The 18,793-nt window shown below is 47.1% G+C and overlaps 1 protein-coding gene across 2 annotated transcripts in view; it reads left to right on the forward strand.

Annotated features, from left to right (window-relative positions):
* Positions 1 to 18,793, forward strand: part of LOC146210157 (uncharacterized) — a 158,078-nt gene that overhangs the window by 89,015 nt on the left and 50,270 nt on the right. The gene's annotated exons all lie outside the window — the stretch shown is intronic.

Raw genomic sequence — 18,793 nt, forward strand, 5'->3', positions numbered from 1 at the left:
TCTCCAGCGCGTGGCCGTGGCGAGGCACGATATATTACTCTGTCGCCAACGCATCGCTGAGCTGCCATAATAGAAAAACCAATACGCACTCGAGGTGGATACTCAATAAAATTACGGAGGCGCTGCATGACTGTAGTATGCAACAAAAGGAGAAATTACTGCACTGCCAGCGGCTGTGCTGCCAGACGTTCGCACAGCCATAATGGATTGGATTGAATTGGCTCAGCTCTGAGTCTGGCATCAGTGCAGTTTTAATTTTCATTAAACTTCGGATGTTCTTAACGGCCATTAATACTAATGCAAGCCTTTTCACTGTTATAAATTGCAGAATATGATTAGTACATAACTTTTTGTTGGGAATTATTCGTCTATGCTCATTATCATCAGCAGCTACATTTTGAGCCTCTTCACTCGTCAGAGAATTTGAATTGAAATAATTAGGGAAAACTTGGAAAAGTCAGGGATTCCGAAAATAGTGGTTTGCTAGCCACTCTGAGAGGGGTGTTTTTTTACTGGTATTCCAAATTGCACACACTGTCTGGAAACCCCTCTTCACAAAAGGGAATTTATTCACGCCTATTCGCAAAGAGAGCTCGGACTACGAGAAGAAGCTCTCTCTCTGGCAGTCCACAGCATGTGGTACCCACAATGCAGGCAGCTTAAAATATTTTCGTGGGTGCATAAGCGAAGGAGGCAACGTTGGTTCGATAGAATTCAACAGTGTCAATTATAAGCCTCAGGGTGGGTTCTGATACCTCAGGCAGCAAGTGCCTGTGGTTGAGTTTGCCGACTCACAATAGTGCAGCTGATGACGAAATAATGGCTCTTAACAGGGACACATCGAGCTGTTCACTAATTGCAGAGAACGTAGATCGCACACAATTTATTCAGCTCCAGTGGGTAATTGGTACAGCGTAGTGATGCGTTTATGCCTACAAACTCGAAATGAACACAATTGCTAAGGCTTCACATCGCACCCTACACCACTGGCAGATCCATCCCTCCCGTGTTGGTGCAAGCACTCACACTCTAGAACCCGCTCACAAAGTTTGTTCGGCAGCACTTGGGTCACATTGCTGATGAAGTCGATACTTGCTCATAGAACTCGCGCAGGTCGACGTCACAGCCACCCTCACACTTCCTCTGTCCTTTGGCGCCTCTCAGCATGGGGGGTGCCATCTCCTGTGTCCGCACATACCATAACAATGTGGTGCCATACAAAGGACATAATGTGAATAACTGGGGCTGTAAGGTGATGAAACTGGGCAGCAGAGACTGCTTATTAGGTTCTCCAGGAGAAATCTCGACAATCCAAACTCTCAAACTCATTCTGAGAAAGTTCAGCATCTGTCGCACCTCACAGGCCTCTTGAATGCAGTACATGGTGTCATTTCCAGCATTGACTCTCTGCATTTGACCGGGGAAAAAGCACTCGCTGAACAAAATGTGATCAGTGTACAGAAAATAAAAAGCCACAAAGATAACAAACATCTGGACCTCATGTTTGTTCCTGCACACTGTAGCTTACACACAGATCTCTGTCCACTCACAGATAGCACCCTCGCTACATTAAATATCAGATATTTTACTACAGTTCCCAAAAATGACGCAGCCGTGAAAATGCGCACAATGACAGTGACCATCCTATGGGTCCACCGAATGGAAGGCCTGAAAGGTGACAAAAACATTGAGTGCAGGACTATACTGCAATGACTGAGGCGAGCACTTCGCCAACTTTGGCTGGAGCTTGTAGCTGCGGTATCGCTGGCAGGTGACAGCTCAATCATTCTTTGGCAGCTTCAATTAAGAGTCTCGAGAGAATAACTTATTTTAGGTCGTCATTGTGAAGACTATTTCCTCGCTCTCTGGGTTATCGCCTTCCCCGCACTTCTCTGTTTCTGGTCATAATCCCCTGAGAAATAAATTGGCAGTGGCTTAGCTCGGCTATGCCGGGATATACGTAGCGAAAGCTAAGGCTAGTCGAATCGCATTGTCCTTTCTACGTTGAGCAACTTCTTCCTCGTCCAATGCACTGATGGCCTGACAGGCCGCCTTTCGGGCCGCGTCACTGTTATGCTTGTTCTCTAGGTGAACAGCAAGTTGTTCTTCGGTTTCTTGAGCCCGCTGAAGTGTCTTGGTCGCATTCCATCATTCATCATGAGCCGTCTTCAGTGAAACAGGTCTCTCCTCCGTCTGCTGTCGCTGCTGCTAGCGGTCGAGACATCGGATGTTAAATGTGCCCGTCTCGTGGCGGCATATTCACGGCATTTAGCCAGTCGTTGGTGCACAGTTCCTCTGTTTCCTGGGTGATTCGTTTCCTCTTCATCTCGTTCCGATGTCGATTAGAGGCCTTCTTCTGCTTAGCAGACTGCTGCCGCCTCAAGTGTGGTTGCGGCGCACTCTTAATCCTCTGACATGCTACCAGACACAGCTGGCGAAGGCAGGCACAGTGTGACATCATACCAAACGACGGCGGCGGCTCCGTGGCAAGCGCATGGCGTCTGCCAGCTATGCTGATTCCTAGGCAACGGCTCAAGGTCTTTCTGTGCCTCCTTGGAGCATCGCACAGCAAAATTGCAAGCTCGTGGCCAGTGTAGCTTTCACTACAAAAGACAGTTAAAACGTGCTCTGTGAGGACAGACGATAAGAGCGTGCCTTGCGCTGTCTGGAGCAGGGCTTGGCGAAACTATTTAAGTGCCCTTTATTTGGGTATGTGGGAGAGAACACTGCACAATGTGAGTGCACAGCCAGTATCGCCCGCTTCGGAAGAAAATTTGTGCCACCAATGCCTTGGTCTATCCTTGGCAGTATTTGTGGAGACTTTTATTCGGGGTCATGACACTCGCTGTGTGTCACTTCTTGCATGTGCTCGAGGCCTTCAGTGACATCTTCCGACTTTCCTGTAACAGACAGTTTAAGCGAAAGCCACTTCTCTGGCTGTGCTACAAAAGTGCGATCATGCGGCCGTATGTGACGCAAATCAGATTTCAGGAGAGAATTGCAGCGTGAGGTGCCTTAAATTTCAGTCGCGCTTGTACACTCAACTCTGTAGAATGTTTAGTGCGATCATGCGGCCGTATGTGACGCAAATCAGATTTCAGGAGAGAATTGCAGCGTGAGGTGCCTTAAATTTCAGTCGCGCTTGTACACTCAACTCTGTAGAATGTTTGGCTCTGTGCTATGCAAATTTGTATTATAAATTATAAATGGGATATTTCTGCCTTTTATATATGAACAAAATCAAACAGCAATCTCACAGTAAGCGTTTTAATGAGAAAGAACAGATGGACTGAGCACGCAGTTGTGTTGCCTCCATTTCCCTCCAGGAAACCCACTACAGTACTAATATTAATGAGTAATGGTGGAAGGATAGTTTTCCTAAGCTAACAGTTTACTGAAGAACGAAAAGTTGAGAAAAAGGGACTCTTGAAAACTGCCCCACTTTATTTCTCAAGCTCCAGTGCTCAATGCTTCTTCATCTCTGCGCTGCTAAGCAGCAGTGGCTTCATGTTCCCACCTTTTTTTTTTTTCTGGTCTCCGAGCTCTGGAGCGCTCTTGCTGACGCCCGCACCAAACACAGTTTGCTGTTCTTTTCTGTGACTTTGGCAATATGTGTGCCACAAGCAATGTCTAAGACCCTTTTCAGTTCCTTGACTTTATTTTATTTTTTATTTATTTGCTCTCAAGGCCAAGGCATTACAGAGAGGAGTGGGTTAATAAACACATTAAGAACAAAAACAAGAATAGGGGATTGAATTCATTATACAACATTAACAATGGTACATTAAACGGCATTTGTAATAGTTGTTTTGAAGAGTCTGGTGTCAATAATGGCAGCGAGGGAGGCGGGAAGGTGGTTCCAGTCAGAACAAGTCTTTGGCATGAAAGAATTAATATGTAGATTCATCCGGCAGTTGGGTATGACAACCTTGAATTTGTGGTTGGTGCGGGATGAAATATATTGTCACGTCTCGATAGAACGCCAAGGAGGGCTTGAGATAAGAAGGTTTTAATAATCGACTGGAACGAGTCTTGTGCTCAAGCTTCCTCTTTCTTCTTCTAGGCTCACGCTTTTGTTCCCAGTCGTCATCTTTTGCGTCCTCTTCTATGCGGCATTTGCCCCCCTCCTCAGGATGCATCGTCCCGATGAGAACAAAAGGTCAGCCCGAGTGATACGGCTTCATACGTACGACGTGGATGACGTCAGCTTGGTGCTGGCGTCGCTTTGACGTCGACACCTCGTTTGGCACCACCTCATAAGTGACGTTGGTTAAACGTCGCTGAACAACATAGTCTGAAGTATCGCCGCAATAGTTTTTTGGAAAGTCCACGGCGGTGAATAGGCGTCCAGACCCACACTTTGTCGCCAGGTTCGTACATTACATGTCGGTGTTTATGATTGTAGTGTCGTGCATCATGTTCCTGCTGGTTTTTGATCCGCACACGCGCTAGTTGGCGAGCTTCCTCTGCACGCTGAGCGAATTCCTCAGAGTCCTGATCGAGATCATCGGTGTCGGCATTCGGGAGCAACATTGCATCCAGCATAGTTGTTACTGGTCGGCCGTGAAGGAGGCTGAATGGTGGCATGCGAGTGGTGTCTTGGCGTGCCGTATTGTAGGCGAACGTGATGTAGGGAAGTATTTCGTCCCAATTCTTATGGTTCACGTTGACATACATGCAAAGCATGTCTGCGAGGGTCTTATTGAGGCGTTCTGTCAACCCATTGGTTTGAGGGCGATAGGCTATAGTTTTACGGTGACTGGTACCACTGAGGCGAAGAATGGTCTCCAAAAGTTCGGCCGTAAATTCAGTTCCTCGGTCAGTTATAATAAGTGCCGGAGCGCCATGCCTCAGGACAATGTTCTCAACGAAGAATCTAGCTGCTTCGGCAGCGGTACCTTTTGGCAAAGCCTTGGTCTCTGCGTAGAGGGTCAGATAATCGGTGGCAACAATTATCCATTTATTCCCGGCTGTAGACGTCAGAAATAGTCCCAGGAGGTCCATGCCAATTTGCTTAAAAGGTGTCGGCACTTGAAGAGGGTGGAGTAGGCCGGCTGGTTTTACAGGGGGTGATTTACGATGCTGGCAGTCTATGCACATACGTACATAGTGTTTCACTGTTGCCGGCAGTTTTGGCCAGTAGTATCCGTGCTGTACTCTAGCCAACGTGCTGGTGTAGCCTAGGTGACCGGCGGTTGGCTCGTCGTGGCACGCTTGCAAAACTTCAGTGCGGAGAGCCGATGGGACGACGAGTAGATGACTGTTTCGCCCAGGACGGAAGTTCTTCTTATAAAGTACGCTATTGCGAATAAAGAATGAAGAGATTACCCGGGCGAAAATCTTGGGCACAACCGTAGTTCGCTTCTCCAAGAAATCAATAAGAGGGAGCAATTCCTGGTCCTCTCGCTGCTGTTGGGAAAGCGTTGCGTCATCTATGACACCTAAAAATGCAGTGTCTTCATCAGTAATAGTGGAAGGTTCGACCGGCGCTTGCGAAAGGCAATCTGCATCCGTGTGCTTCTTTCCAGATTTGTGTATAACTGCCATGTCGAATTCTTGTAATCGAAGACTCCAACGCGCGAGTCTCCCTGAAGGGTCCTTTAACCAGGACAGCAGCTTGAGCATGTTGGTTATTCATTCTTGATGGAACAGCGCAAAACATTGGGACAAGAGACAAGCGCTGCTCTTGTCCCAATGTTTTGCGCGGGTCCTTTAAGTTCGTCAGCCAACAGAGAGAGTGATGGTCGCTGACTACTTGAAAGGGGCGAGCATACAAATAAGGGAGGAACTTCATAACCGACTACTTGAAAGGGGCGAGCATACAAATAAGGGAGGAACTTCATAACCGCCCATACCACTGCAAGGCATTCTTTTTCGGTTGCTGAGTAGTTCGCTTCTGCTTTAGATAAGGTCCTGCTGGCGTAAGCAATTACTTTTTCCACACCATCCTGGCACTGCACCAACACGGCACCTAAGCCCACGTTGCTGGCATCTGTATGAAGCAGTGTAGGGCGTCGTCATCAAAGTGCGCCAGGACAGGTGGTGTCTGTAGACGCCTCTGCAGCTCATTGAAAGCTTGTTGCTCTTCTTCACCCCAACGAAAGACAGCGTTGTCACGTGTCAGTGAAGTTAATGGCCAGGCAATTCGTGAGAAGCCAGCAATAAACCGACGGTAATAGGCGCAAAGACCTGGGAAGTGCCGCAATGTCTTTTTGTCCGTAGGTGTTGGGAACTTGGCGACTGAGGAAAGCTTTTCAGGATCAGGCCGGACACCTTCTTGGCTAACGACGTGACCTAAGAACTGCAGCTTCTCGTAACCGAAGTCGCACTTTTCGGGTTTTAGCATGAGGCCCGCAGATCTTATCGCCTGAAACACAGCTAGCAAACGGAGTAGATGCTCTTCAAATGTGGCCGAAAACACGATCACGTCGTCAAGATACACCAGGCATGTTTGCCACTTAAGTCCCGAAAGCACAGTGTCCATCAGCCTCTGAAATGTTGCTGGCGCCAAGCATAAACCGAACGGAAGGACCTTAAACTCATACAATCCGTCGGGAGTGATGAATGCTGTCTTCTCCCGATCCCTCTCATCCACTTCGATTTGCCAATATCCACTTTTCAAGTCCATCGATGAGAAGTAACGTGCGTTTCATAGGCGATCAAGGGAATCGTCGATGCGAGGGAGAGGGTACACGTCTTTCTGGTCACTTGGTAGAGCTTGCAATAATCTATGCAAAATGGTAAGCTGCCGTCCTTCTTTTTAACAAGTACCACGGGGGAAGCCCAGGGACTCTGTGATGTCTGGATAACCTAAGCATTTCGGCCACCTGGCGCTGAATGGCTTCACGTTCTTTCGGAGCCACACGGTAAGGATTTTGTCGAATCGGGCGAATCGAGTCATCCGTGATAATCCGATGTTTTGTCAAAGGTGTTTGGCCGATCCGCGATTCTGAAGCAAAACAGTCTCGAAATTGATCTATGAGATCCAAAAGGCGGTCCCGTTCTGAAGAAGACAAATTTGGGCTCACATCGACGATGGTTACGGGTGTCTTGCATACTGATCCTTTCTGTTGCAGCAAGCAGCAGTGCTGCACATTTGGGAGGCTGTCGAAAAAGGCCACAGTTGTGCCTTTCGGAATTTGCTGACGCTCGTCGCTGAAGTTTGTCAGCAGCACTTCGGTATGCCCATTGGTCAAGTTGACCAGCCCTTGAGCTACAGAAACACCTCGGCTGAGTACCAGGGTAACTGCCGTTCGGCGACACCATCGCCTGTATGCGCCACGTCGCATTTCACTTCAACAAGAGAGCATGATCGCGGAGGTAATGTCGCCGTCTCATTGGCGACGCGTAAGGGCAATAGTGGTACTTGCGCATAACCAAGGTCTTCCTGGTTATTGGTGAAGGCAACGACGATGTCGCGAATGCTGATTACAGCCCCATGAAGACGCAGAAAGTCCATGCCCAAGATGAGGCCTTTGCAGCAGTCAGGGAGAATAACGAAGCTGCCAACAAACACTGCGTCTCCTATTCCTATCCGGGCAGTGCATTTCCCTGTCGATGCCAGTAGATGGCCCCCAGCACTTCTTATTACTGGCCCAGTCCATTCAGTTTTTACTTTGCGCAGTGTGTCGGCCAGTTTCTGGCTAATAATTGAAAAATCCGCCCCGGTATCCACCAGAGCATGTACATCCAGCCCATCAATGGAAACAGCGAGGTCAGCGCTAACAAAGTTATCTGGGTTGCTCGTTTCTTTCGGCATTTGCGGTGGAAGTGCGGCAAGGTCGGCGCTGTCAGCTTCGTCGTCATGGCTGATCATCTGGTGCGGCATTTTCGGCGGTATTGCGGCAATGTCAATGTTAACGGCGGCGTCAGAAGCACGGGTTGTCGGCAATTGCGGTGGTGGTGAGGGTTTTAACGCTTTTCGACTGGTTGCAACCTCCCCTCACGAGGTTGCGGCTGTTAGTTTCCCCTGCCAGGGCTAGGGGACCGCCGTCCGCTAATATCAGCAGTGCTGCAACGCATCGGCGAATAATGTTGTGGCGATGTGGAGGAACGGTGGCGGAAGCCTGGGGATTCGGTTTCCCTGCTGACCGGAGGGTAGTCCTCGATTTGGACAGAGTCAGCGTCGAAGCGGCGGCGAGCAGAGCAGGCGGAAATGCCTGCCCCTTTTCGCGATAGCGGCAGTACCGATATACATGGCCAGGTTGTCCGCTGTAGAAACAGAGTGGTCGGCTGTCATAACTGCTCCACCTGTCAGTTCGGCGCAGTTGAGAGCGCCTGGAAGGTGCCCACAGAGGTCCCTGAAAGAACCACGCCTCCTGACGACTCAGTGAGCTCAGTGAGCTTGGTGGGGCGTGGTCTGGAGGTGGACGACGAAGGACCGCGGCATAGCTCTCGGGATGCGGCTCGTGGTAAGGTGCAGAAATGTCTGCCTTGTACCTGACCAGTTGGGGAGCGTGGTATGGTTCAGAAAGGGCCTTCGCGTTGTCGACTGGACGAGACTCATTGCGTGGTGCAGACGGTGATAGGGCGCACCAAATTTCATTCCTCACAGCTTCCATGAGGTTGGTGTCCCCTTGTCCGCATGTGGTGTCCCCTTCTTGTCTGTGTCCGTTTCCGTGTTGCGCCGCCGTTCAATTCCATGAGGTCCCCTGATGACTGAGCCTTCGCAGCCGTAATTCGCTGCAACTCCTCAAGGACAGTTTCTCTAAAGATGTCTCGAAGAGTGGTCTTATCTATTGCAGTCAGCGCCGCCGTAGTCGTCGCGGCACAGTTGACAGGTCGGTTGTACTGGCAGCACCGGTCTTGGAGGGCGCGCTCTATAGCCGTAGCGTCCTTAATGAACTCACGTTTTTGGGTTGGTTGCGTACCAAGCCGGCAAACACCTGTTCTTAACACCGTGCATGAGATGCCGTAGCTTTCGTGGCTCACTCATATCAGGGTCGGCATGGCGAAAAAGGCGTGCCATGTCTTCCGCAAACATAGCCACACTCTCATTTGGCTTCTGGACGCGCACTTCAAGCAGGCTTAGCGCATTGTCTCGTCGATCACTTCTCGCAAATGTGTCTACCAGCTGGCGGCGGAAGTCATTCCATGTGGATAAGCTGGCCTCGTGGTTTTCAAACCACGTTCTCGCATTGTCCTGAAGGGCGAAATAAACATTGGAAAGCTTCTGGTCTGCGCTCCATTGATTTATCTTGGCCACTCGCTCAAACTGGTCAAGCCAGTCCTCCACATCTTCAAACGCTTTCCCGCAAAAGCACTCTGGCACCTTGGTGTTCTGAAGAGTCACCGGCGTAGGGTTGGGATATGCCATGGCTTGGGAGTCATGATGAACTTGGGCGTTTGAAGAGTCATTTGGCAGATGGCTGAACTCCGGGGATAGGCCTAAAAGGCGGCGGCTAGCGCGATGCACCGGCGTGTCGATGTCTGGGATCCACTGTGGACTGCCGGAAGGAGTCTTATGCATACATACCCAGCACCTCCACCAGTGTCACGTCTCGATAGAACGCCAAGGAGGGCCTAAGATAAGAAGGTTTTAATAATCGACTGGAACGAGTCTTGCGCTCAAGATTCCTCTTTCTGCTTCCAGGCTCGCGCTTTTGTTTCCAGTCGTCATCTTTTGCGTCCTCTTCTATGCGGCAATATGATGGTGGCTGAAACAGAGTCCTAGGATCTAAGAGGGGAATTAAAATTAAAAATCTTATGAAATAAGCAGAGGCATGATATTTTTCTGTGAAGAGACAGATCACGTATATTAAGGTTTGACTTCATTATGGAGACACTGGCAGTACGCTGATAGTTTGATAGTATGAAACGTGCTTAACAATTTTGGATGGCTTCAACATTATTAATGAGTGTATTGTTGTGCGGATCCCAGCTTGATGGCGCATACTCGAGTTTCGGTCGGACAAGGGTTTTATAAAGCATCAACTTTATATTAGTAGGAAAAAAAGAAAAATTCCGGCGTAAGTAACCTAGTGTGCGACTGGCCTTTTTTTGTTACATAGTCGATGTGAGTTTTCCATGAAAGGTCATCAGAAATGTGCACACCGAGATATTTATAGGATGCAACTTTGGTTAGATGGGCACCATTAAGCTTGTAATCGCAGGGAATATAGTTAGTATTGTCTTGCATTTAGTATGGTTTAGTTTCATTAACCAAGTGTCACACCAAGAAGAAATATCTAGATCTGATTGAAGGTCAAGATGATCAGCAGGATTAAGGATTTCACGATAAATCACATAATCGTCAGCACACAGTCTTATTGAATAAGATATGTTGTCAGGTAAGTCAATAATGTATATTAAAAACAGCTGTGGTACGCCAGAAGTTACAGGGCATGCGGGTGAATTGCAATCGTTAGCGGTTAGAAAGAAAGCATTCTACCCACTTAAGAACGTTTGGGTCGAAGTTCAGTACACTTAGCTTGAGCATTAGCAATCTGTGGCACAGGGTGTCGAAAGCTTTAGCGAAGTCATTGTGAACGATCAGTAGCAGAAAATAAGTCATTAGTAAAGCAGAGCAGTTGAGTTTCACATGAATAGTTTTTTTTTGAAGCCGTGCTAATAGTTACTAAAAAATGAATTGAACTCGAGGAAGGTTACAATGTGGCAGTAAATGAGGTGCTGAAAAATTTGCATGGTACACTGGTTAATGACATGGGCCTGTAATTTTGTGGACAATGAGGGTTACCTGATTTGTGCAAGGGAACCACCTTCCAGTTATCAGGGAGAACACATGATTCCAAAGACTGCGAAAAAAAAATTTGTATCACTGAAGAGTATGATACAAATTTTTTTTTCGCAGTCTTTGGAATCATGTGTTCTCCCTGATAACTGGAAGGTGGTTCCCTTGCACAAATCAGGTAACCCTCATTGTCCACAAAATTACAGGCCCATGTCATTAACCAGTGTACCATGCAAATTTTTCAGCACCTCATTTACTGCCACATTGTAACCTTCCTCGAGTTCAATTCATTTTTTAGTAACTATTAGCACGGCTTCAAAAAAAAACTATTCATGTGAAACTCAACTGCTCTGCTTTACTAATGACTTATTTTCTGCTACTGATCGTTCACAATGACTTCGCAGATCATCATCAGATGTGAGGTGTATGGGTTTTTTTTCATTCCTATTAATAATGTTCCAAAACCTGCGGGAAAAGATAGAAGTGTTTTATTGAAAAAAGCGTGTTTGGTGACAGATAATGCATTTGCGTATTCATCTGCCTCACAGTGATAAGTGGCCCATCTTTCCTGACTCTTTGTAAGCCTGGCCTAAAAATGTGCTTCTTTTTGTTCAACAGCCGTTTCAGTGTCGACGTAAACCAAGGCGAGCTTGTATGGTTTTGTATCCTACGCAGGGACACACAGTCAGTTCAGCAATTTTGGATTTAAAAATGAGCCAGTTGTCATCAAGCGATCTCTCGGAGAACATCTCAAGGAATTCATTTATGAAAACCTGAAGTTCGATATTAATTGATGAGTAGTCCGCTCTTGCATAATCTCTGATTAGTTTCAACCTGTTTTGCTGATGAGGTAAGGAGGTAGACACATTACAAACGACTGAGTAATCACTCAGACCTAGTGCACTAGACTGAGTAACGCGAGTTGGACTTTTAACAAGCTGATTTAGATTAAAGTCAGAACGTACGCTAATGAAAGAATTATATTCTGAAGAATTAACAGTAGGTGCAGGATAGGATAGGAACCAGCTGATGTTTGGAAAATTGAAGTCGCCTGGGACAAAAATGGGGGACCGAGGAAACTTCTGATTCAAGGTATTCGAAGCATCATGAAAGTCGATAGAGAAGCCGATGGGCGAACTGGGGGAACTATCAGTTCAGTTCAGTTCAGTCGCTTAGTCGTGTCCGACTCTTTGTGACCCTATGGACCATATCACGCCACGCTTTTCGGTCTCTCACTATTTTCCTAACATCACATAACTTCATCGACAGCGCCTCGAGGACGCCATCTAACCATCGCGTTCGCTGCCTACCCTTTCTCCGGTGACCCTCAACCTTTCCCAACATCAAATCTTTCTCCAGCGACTCCTCTCTTCTCATCAGATGACCAAAGTAGCTGAGCTTTAACTTTAGAATTTGACCCTCCAATGAGCAGTCGGAGTTTATGGTCGACAATATCGACTGATTTGATCTTCTGGCCGTCCAAGGAACTCTCAAGAGTCTCTGCCAGCACCACAGTTCAAACGCGTCAATTCTTCGGCGGTCAGCTTTCTTCACATAGCAACCACATAAAAGGAAATCCTTGTGACAGAAATGTATGCTGACACAAACAATTTCAAGTCTAGAAACCAAGTGAACATGTACAGAAAGGAGTGTATCGGAGTGCAACCAAAACGCCGCCACCAGGCTGACTGTCCCGGTCGCATCGATAGATGTTGTCCTCCTTTTGGCAGTCTGAAATTTTGCAGTTGTCAATGTTCGTGGAGAGGCACGTTTCAGTTAAGATGATAACGTCAGACGAGCACGTGTCTATAAAAGCTGACAGTTTCTCGCTAGAACTGATGCTTGGGCAAGCTGGTATTTTGAAGAAGAACAGTACGACTTGTACGAAAACGGAAGGAAGACAAACACGGACAGGCGTCCAAGTCGCGCTGTTCTTCAAAAGTTTCTCGTTTGTTTATCATGCTTCAAAGCAAAAAGGAAAGTTCTTGCAGCGTAGAGCGCAGTATGAAGAGGGAGGCGCGGCATCCGTATTTGAAGAAGATCTGGAGAGTACTCGCTCCTTGGCTGCAGAAACGCGCTCAGTGACAGGGCAGTACACATACCTCTTGCCGTTTATAACCACTCTATTTTATTTTAACACATATTTCTTCCCGGAAGATTTGGCAAAATCAATCGGCTTTTTACAGGCTCTTGTGGCTCTGCAGAAGTATTTGCTGATTTAAATGCCGGTATCTTACAGTTTCCACCTTTGTGACAAGAATATAGCGTCTTTAGTTTTAAACAATAAAAAACCAATTACGACAGGGCGGTGCCTGTCCTGGACGAATGCACGTAATCTATATGGACGAGAAATAGCGTCATCGGCTGAATGCAAATCAAACAACTTATCAATTATTTCTCCAACTTCTTCAGAGGCAGCCCAAGTCTCAGATACACAATCGGACATCCTGTAAAACACTAGGTTGTCCCTGCGGGACCGCTCTTCATGTTCATCTAGCCATGATTGAAGAGCGACATATAGTTGTAATCAAATTTTTCAAATGCGTTTCATTGCATGTACTTTCAAATGAGTGCACCTTTTCTTCCAGCCTAGCAAGTCTTTCAGTTAGAGTATATCCAACTGTTTCTGATTTCCTTTTATTTCGTCGATACATGTTATCAGTTTGTCATGTCGCTCGTCAAGATGCACGGTTAGATTCTGAATAGCAATTAACACTTCACTGGGTACATTCGATTGTCCCGGACTGTCCGGGACTACTTGCTGACAGCTGTCCGGCTTTCGTTTTTCCTTGGGCAGCCCAGAAGCCCCGCCCACAAGTAAAGCTCCTGAGCTGGTGGCTACATTGAATTAGACTCCCAGCGCATTCTGAGTATTCCCTTTTGCATCTTCGCTTTCATGTCTTATGTTCTCTACAGCTGGAAGCATCCAGAACCCCGAACACTGATTTTTGTTCGTACTGTCTTCACAACTGTTTCGCAATCTCTTCAGTGTGCAGGTTTGAAGGCGTTGCAAGTGAACCGCTGTGTACTAACGCTTATTGTAAATGTCTTTTCAAACGCTTTCGAATGCAGTGAGCTGGGTCCTTGGCACTAATAGCAACGGCAAACCAACCCTGCTCAGAGTTCTGTAAAACGCTTCGCATTCAGGCATGTCATGCTCCGTTTGCAAAAGTCAGCGATTGACTGGCGCCTTTGTTATCTATTTTTAGTGCTACACACACCAAAAGATAAACGTGCATGCGGCGTTACTGTGAAAGAACTGAATCTGGTGACATGATTGTCCGCTGAAAGCAAACGTTGGAAGGAGCTTGCAAGGTCATGTGACCACGCTGATTCCTGTCAGAGTGGAAGCCGAGACCTGTCAGCAAGTAGTTCGAGACTGGAAAATTGAATGTACCCACTGTGGTTCTTGCTGCAATCATTGTTTGGGCCGGGAATAAGTTCCACGTCTCCACTTAGCAGAAGCATTTTTGTAACATGAACACACTCGGCGGCAGTAGAAACCAAATACCTGGGCATAGCAGCAAAAAAATGTCAGCACGCTTAGACAAAAGGGGTGGAGTTTCACTGACCATTGTCACCGCTGCCATCCCATGCCCACTGAAGGGCGCAAAGATTCAGGGCTTGAATTTATAGCACGATGGAAAGGTTGGCGGTGGCTGTCCCAATGAATTCCCACGTCGCGCTGTACCGTAGATGGGGCCGAGCCAAATGGCCAGGTTCGCGGGACTAGGGACCATCCCGAGCCAGGCACACGTCCGTTGTGTAGATGCTTCAACGCAGATAGGCACCGGTACCAAGGCGAAGACAGGAAGGCACGTGGCGATGACTGTGGCCTGGACGAATAAGCAGAAATGGTTTTGAGCGACAATTGTCACCGCTGCCATCCCATGTCCAGTGTAGAACAGCTGTAGTTTTTGTGAGCGAGGCATACAGAGGGGCTAGGCCTGTGCTGCATTACTTAAGTGAAGGGGCTTAGTTTACCTAAGCTGTTGCATGATGCGAACCGTAGCCGGCCCTTCCAACAAAAGCAGGGTGAGTGGATTCAGTGTCAGAAGGGGTCTGACAAAGCAAGCCCTCGCATAGCACGAAAGGACGCTTGAAACTGCGTGTGCTGCTTCTGCACTGATTGCATCTCAAGTTTTGGTTTTCTGGTCAATGAGGGCTTGTCGATTTTCGTTCTTGTTTTTCAATTTTTTGTGCCTCCAACTCCACTCTTAATGGAGGCGTGCGTGGTTGTTGGAAAAAGGAAGGAATGATGCTCCTGGCAAGGGTATATGCTGCAGGCTGGGCTGAATACACACAAAGTGGGCTTGCGGGCCATTTCTGTGGGCCCAAAAGAGCACGCAAACGCCGCCAGCTTTTCAGGAAATCAGAATTCCTCCTTTTCTAGAGCACTCCTGGGAATAAAATGTTGCCGAGAGGTTCTTTATTGGTCCAGGAATTGAAAACAATAACATAAGGACCAACTTTTTTTATCCCAAATTTTTTTTTTGCACAATATTCCCGATAAAGGTTATAATAATTAACACAGTGATTCGTTAACCGAGATGACATACTTTTTGTATAAAACAAAGCTCTTCACTACTTTATTGATACACTTAACGTCATGTGCCTGGAATTCTGGTAGAAGAATCAGAAATATATTTGTTGCATGGTGTGGTAGATATGCCCCAAAGCATGCTCTGAGGAATGGTCGTATCCTGAAAATGATAAAAGGAAATTAAACAGGCAAAAATTAGATGTATACACTGAGGGGCAAGGCGGGCTGTTATTACTAACATGGAAAGGGCAGTCAAAGCAGCCAAAGAGCCGAAGCATTCAGGACAGTAATGAGATAGGCAGTAGTGAAAAGCAGTCAGACGTTCAGCCAGTGATGGAGGACGAGGGTAAGAAAGCTTTAGAAACTATGAAAAGGGGGAAAACGGCTGGGGAGGATCAAATAACTAAAGATTTGTTGAAGGACGGAGGGGATATCGTGCTATAAAAACTGACCACCCAGTTCACGCAATGCCTCAGGATATCGAAATTACTGAATGTTAAATACAGTCTAACCCGAATAAATCGAATTTTGGTTATATCGAACTCATGGAATATCCCCTTAAAAATCCCATTAGAAGTATGGAAAAGCTGCGTTGTATATCGAACTCAATTTCACCGGTCGTTCGATATATCGAACTCCGCACCACGCATTATACGGTGCACCTACTCCAAAGACAATCGCATCACCCTCTGCCCTTTGCCGCATGACGCTTAAAAGCCACGTGTGGAAGGAATGAGAGAGTACAGTTCGGCGGCAGCTCTGCATCCTTGCACCAAAGGCGCGTGCATCTGTGGTGATCGCTGCCGCGCGTCAGCACGTGACGTTTGCAAGCCATGTGTGTGAAGAAACGAGAGGGAACCAATGCAGCCATGGGGTTAGGGAGAGGGGAAAAACTCGATAGAGCGAAGCCTGAGGGTGTGCCCACTCTTCAGCCGAGCTTTATCTCTCTCGTTCCTCTCTCTTTCCCGGTCTGCGTTCTCAGCAGCACATACTAGGCATGCGTGGACGAGCCAGCTCAGCCCTTGGCAGACGCTTTCTCCAGTGTGTGTTGTGAACACTCTGCGTGCGGCGGCTGACGTGTGATGTGCGTCTCGTGTCGTCGTGCTGAAAGCGCGTAAGCTATGGCGGCTGCGAACGCTAAGAAGCGGCAGTTCTTTACTTCTTTTTTGCGAGAGGTTCATACTTACCGTCGTGCTGAACGTACGCGTAGCGTATGCTATGCCGGCTGTGCACGCTAAGCTGCAGTTTTTTCTTTTTTTTTACGAGAGTAGTCCTGCTGTGCTGTCGTGCTGAACGTGCGACGCAGCGTGAGCTATGGCAGCTGCGCTGGCAGATTTTTTTTTTTTGCGAGTCATAAAAAAAAAAATCCATGATTCAACGAAATCATGCGGTCAGCTGTGACCAGGACACCGCGTTTTAGCATTGTTCAGTTCAAACGGCATTTGCAGCTATCACACTTTCCAGTGATCTTGTGGAACTATAGTGGACTACGCCCGCCCCAAGCGCGGCATGATAAATCGAACCAGGCTTGTGCAATCAAGCCATCACAGCCACTCTGCCAAGTTTGCTCCCTGCCACCGCAGGATCCATCAAAAGTATAGTCAAAAGATAAACACGTCGTGGCGTTATCTCTGCGTAGCATCTTGGCGCGCTGCCATTAAATGAGCTGTAGATGCGATGGTCAAAACATCAAAACAAGGGGACGCGCCACCGAGTGCTTTCGTTTTTTTTTTTTCAAATTCTCGGGGGCGAAAGTAAAGGGTGGGTTCATTATGCGAGTGGGTTGAATACGCGATAAATACAGTATCATTTTTCACGATCGCAAGTGGCGTCTCAAGCCGATTTCTGTATATCGAATTATCAATATATTAAACTATTTCACGATCCCCTTCGAGTTCATTATATCCAGGTTTGACTGTAACACTAACATTATTTTAAATCATTATTTTAAGGACTTGAAAAATTGTACCAATCGGCTTACTATCCATTACGTACAAGGTATTTAAAGGTAATCGCTAATAGGATCAGGACAAAGCAAAAGATAAGCAGGATTTCGGAAAGGATACTCTACCATCGACCATATCCACGCTATCAACCAGGTGGTAGAAAAGTGCTTGGAATATAACCAGACCCATTCAATAGCATTCGATGACTACGAGAAAGCATATGAATAGGTCAAAACTGCAGCAGTCATGCAGGCATTTCGAGACCAGGGTGTAGGTGAGCGATATGTGAAAGAACTGGAATATACGTATAGTGGCTGCACAGCAACGATAGCTCTGCATACAGAAAGTGATAAAATTCCAATTAAGAAAGGTGTTAGGCAAGGAGACATGATCTCCCTAGTGCTATTTGCAGCTTGCTTAGAGGGTGTATTCAAAGACATGACATAGGAGCAGTTAGGCATCGGGTTCGATGGAGAATATCTCAGTAATCTGCGATTCGCTGGTGACATGGTAGCTCAGGAGACCAATTTCATCAAATGATTAATGATCTGGACAGGAGAATCAGAAAAGTAAGCCTAAAAATTAATATGCAGAATACTAAGGTAATGCTGAACGGCCTGAGAAAGGAACAGCAGTTTAAGATAGGTAGCGAAGCATTGGAAGTGGTAGGTGTCTACTTAGGACAGGTGGTGACCGCAGACCCAGACCATGAAAGGGAAATAACTAGGAGAATAAGATTGGGATGTGGTGCATTTGGCAAGTATTTCGTTCAGTTCAGGCGTTCAGTCGTGTCCGACTCTTCGTGACCCTATGGACCATGTCACGCCACGCTTTCCGGTCTCTCACTATCTTCTTAACATCACATAACTTCATCTGCAGTGCCTCGAGGATGCCATCTAACCATCGCGTTCGCTGCCTACCCCTTCTCCGGCGACCCTCAACCTTTCCCAACATCAAATCTTTCTCCAGCGACTCCTCTCTTCTCATCAGATGACCAAGGTAGCTGAGCTTTAACTTTAGAATTTGACCCTCCAATGAGCAGTCAGGGTTTATGGTCGACAATATCGACTGATTTGATCTTCTGGCAGTCCAAGGAACTCTCAAGAGTCTTCGCCAGCACCACAATTCAAACGCGTCAATTCTTCGGCGGTCAGCCTTTTTCACAGTCCAACTCTCGCATCCATACATCACAACTGGAAAGACCATAGCACGAGTTATACGGATCTTGGTTGGCAGACTAATGTCTCTGCTCTTTACTAGGCGGTCAAGGCTAACCATTGCTCTCTCTCCCAGAAGCAAGCGTCTCCTAATTTCATGGCTGCAATCTCCTTCCGAGGTAATCTTGGAGCCCAAGAACAGAAAATCTGTCACAGCTTCCACTTCTTGTCCATTGATGCTCCAGGACTTGATAGGGCAAGACGCCATGATCTTTGTCTTTTTAATGTTCAGTTTAAGCCCAAACTTCTCACTCTCTTCTTGTACGCGCATCAGAAGTCTCTTGAGTTCATAACATCACATAACTTCATCTGCAGTGCCTCGAGGATGCCATCTAACCATCGCGTTCGCTGCCTACCCCTTCTCCGGCGACCCTCAACCTTTCCCATCATATGTGGT

The sequence above is a fragment of the Amblyomma maculatum genome, chromosome 1, assembly GCF_055883805.1.
Source record: "Amblyomma maculatum isolate TAMU_Amacu chromosome 1, ASM5588380v1, whole genome shotgun sequence".
Taxonomy (NCBI): Eukaryota; Metazoa; Arthropoda; class Arachnida; order Ixodida; family Ixodidae; genus Amblyomma; species Amblyomma maculatum.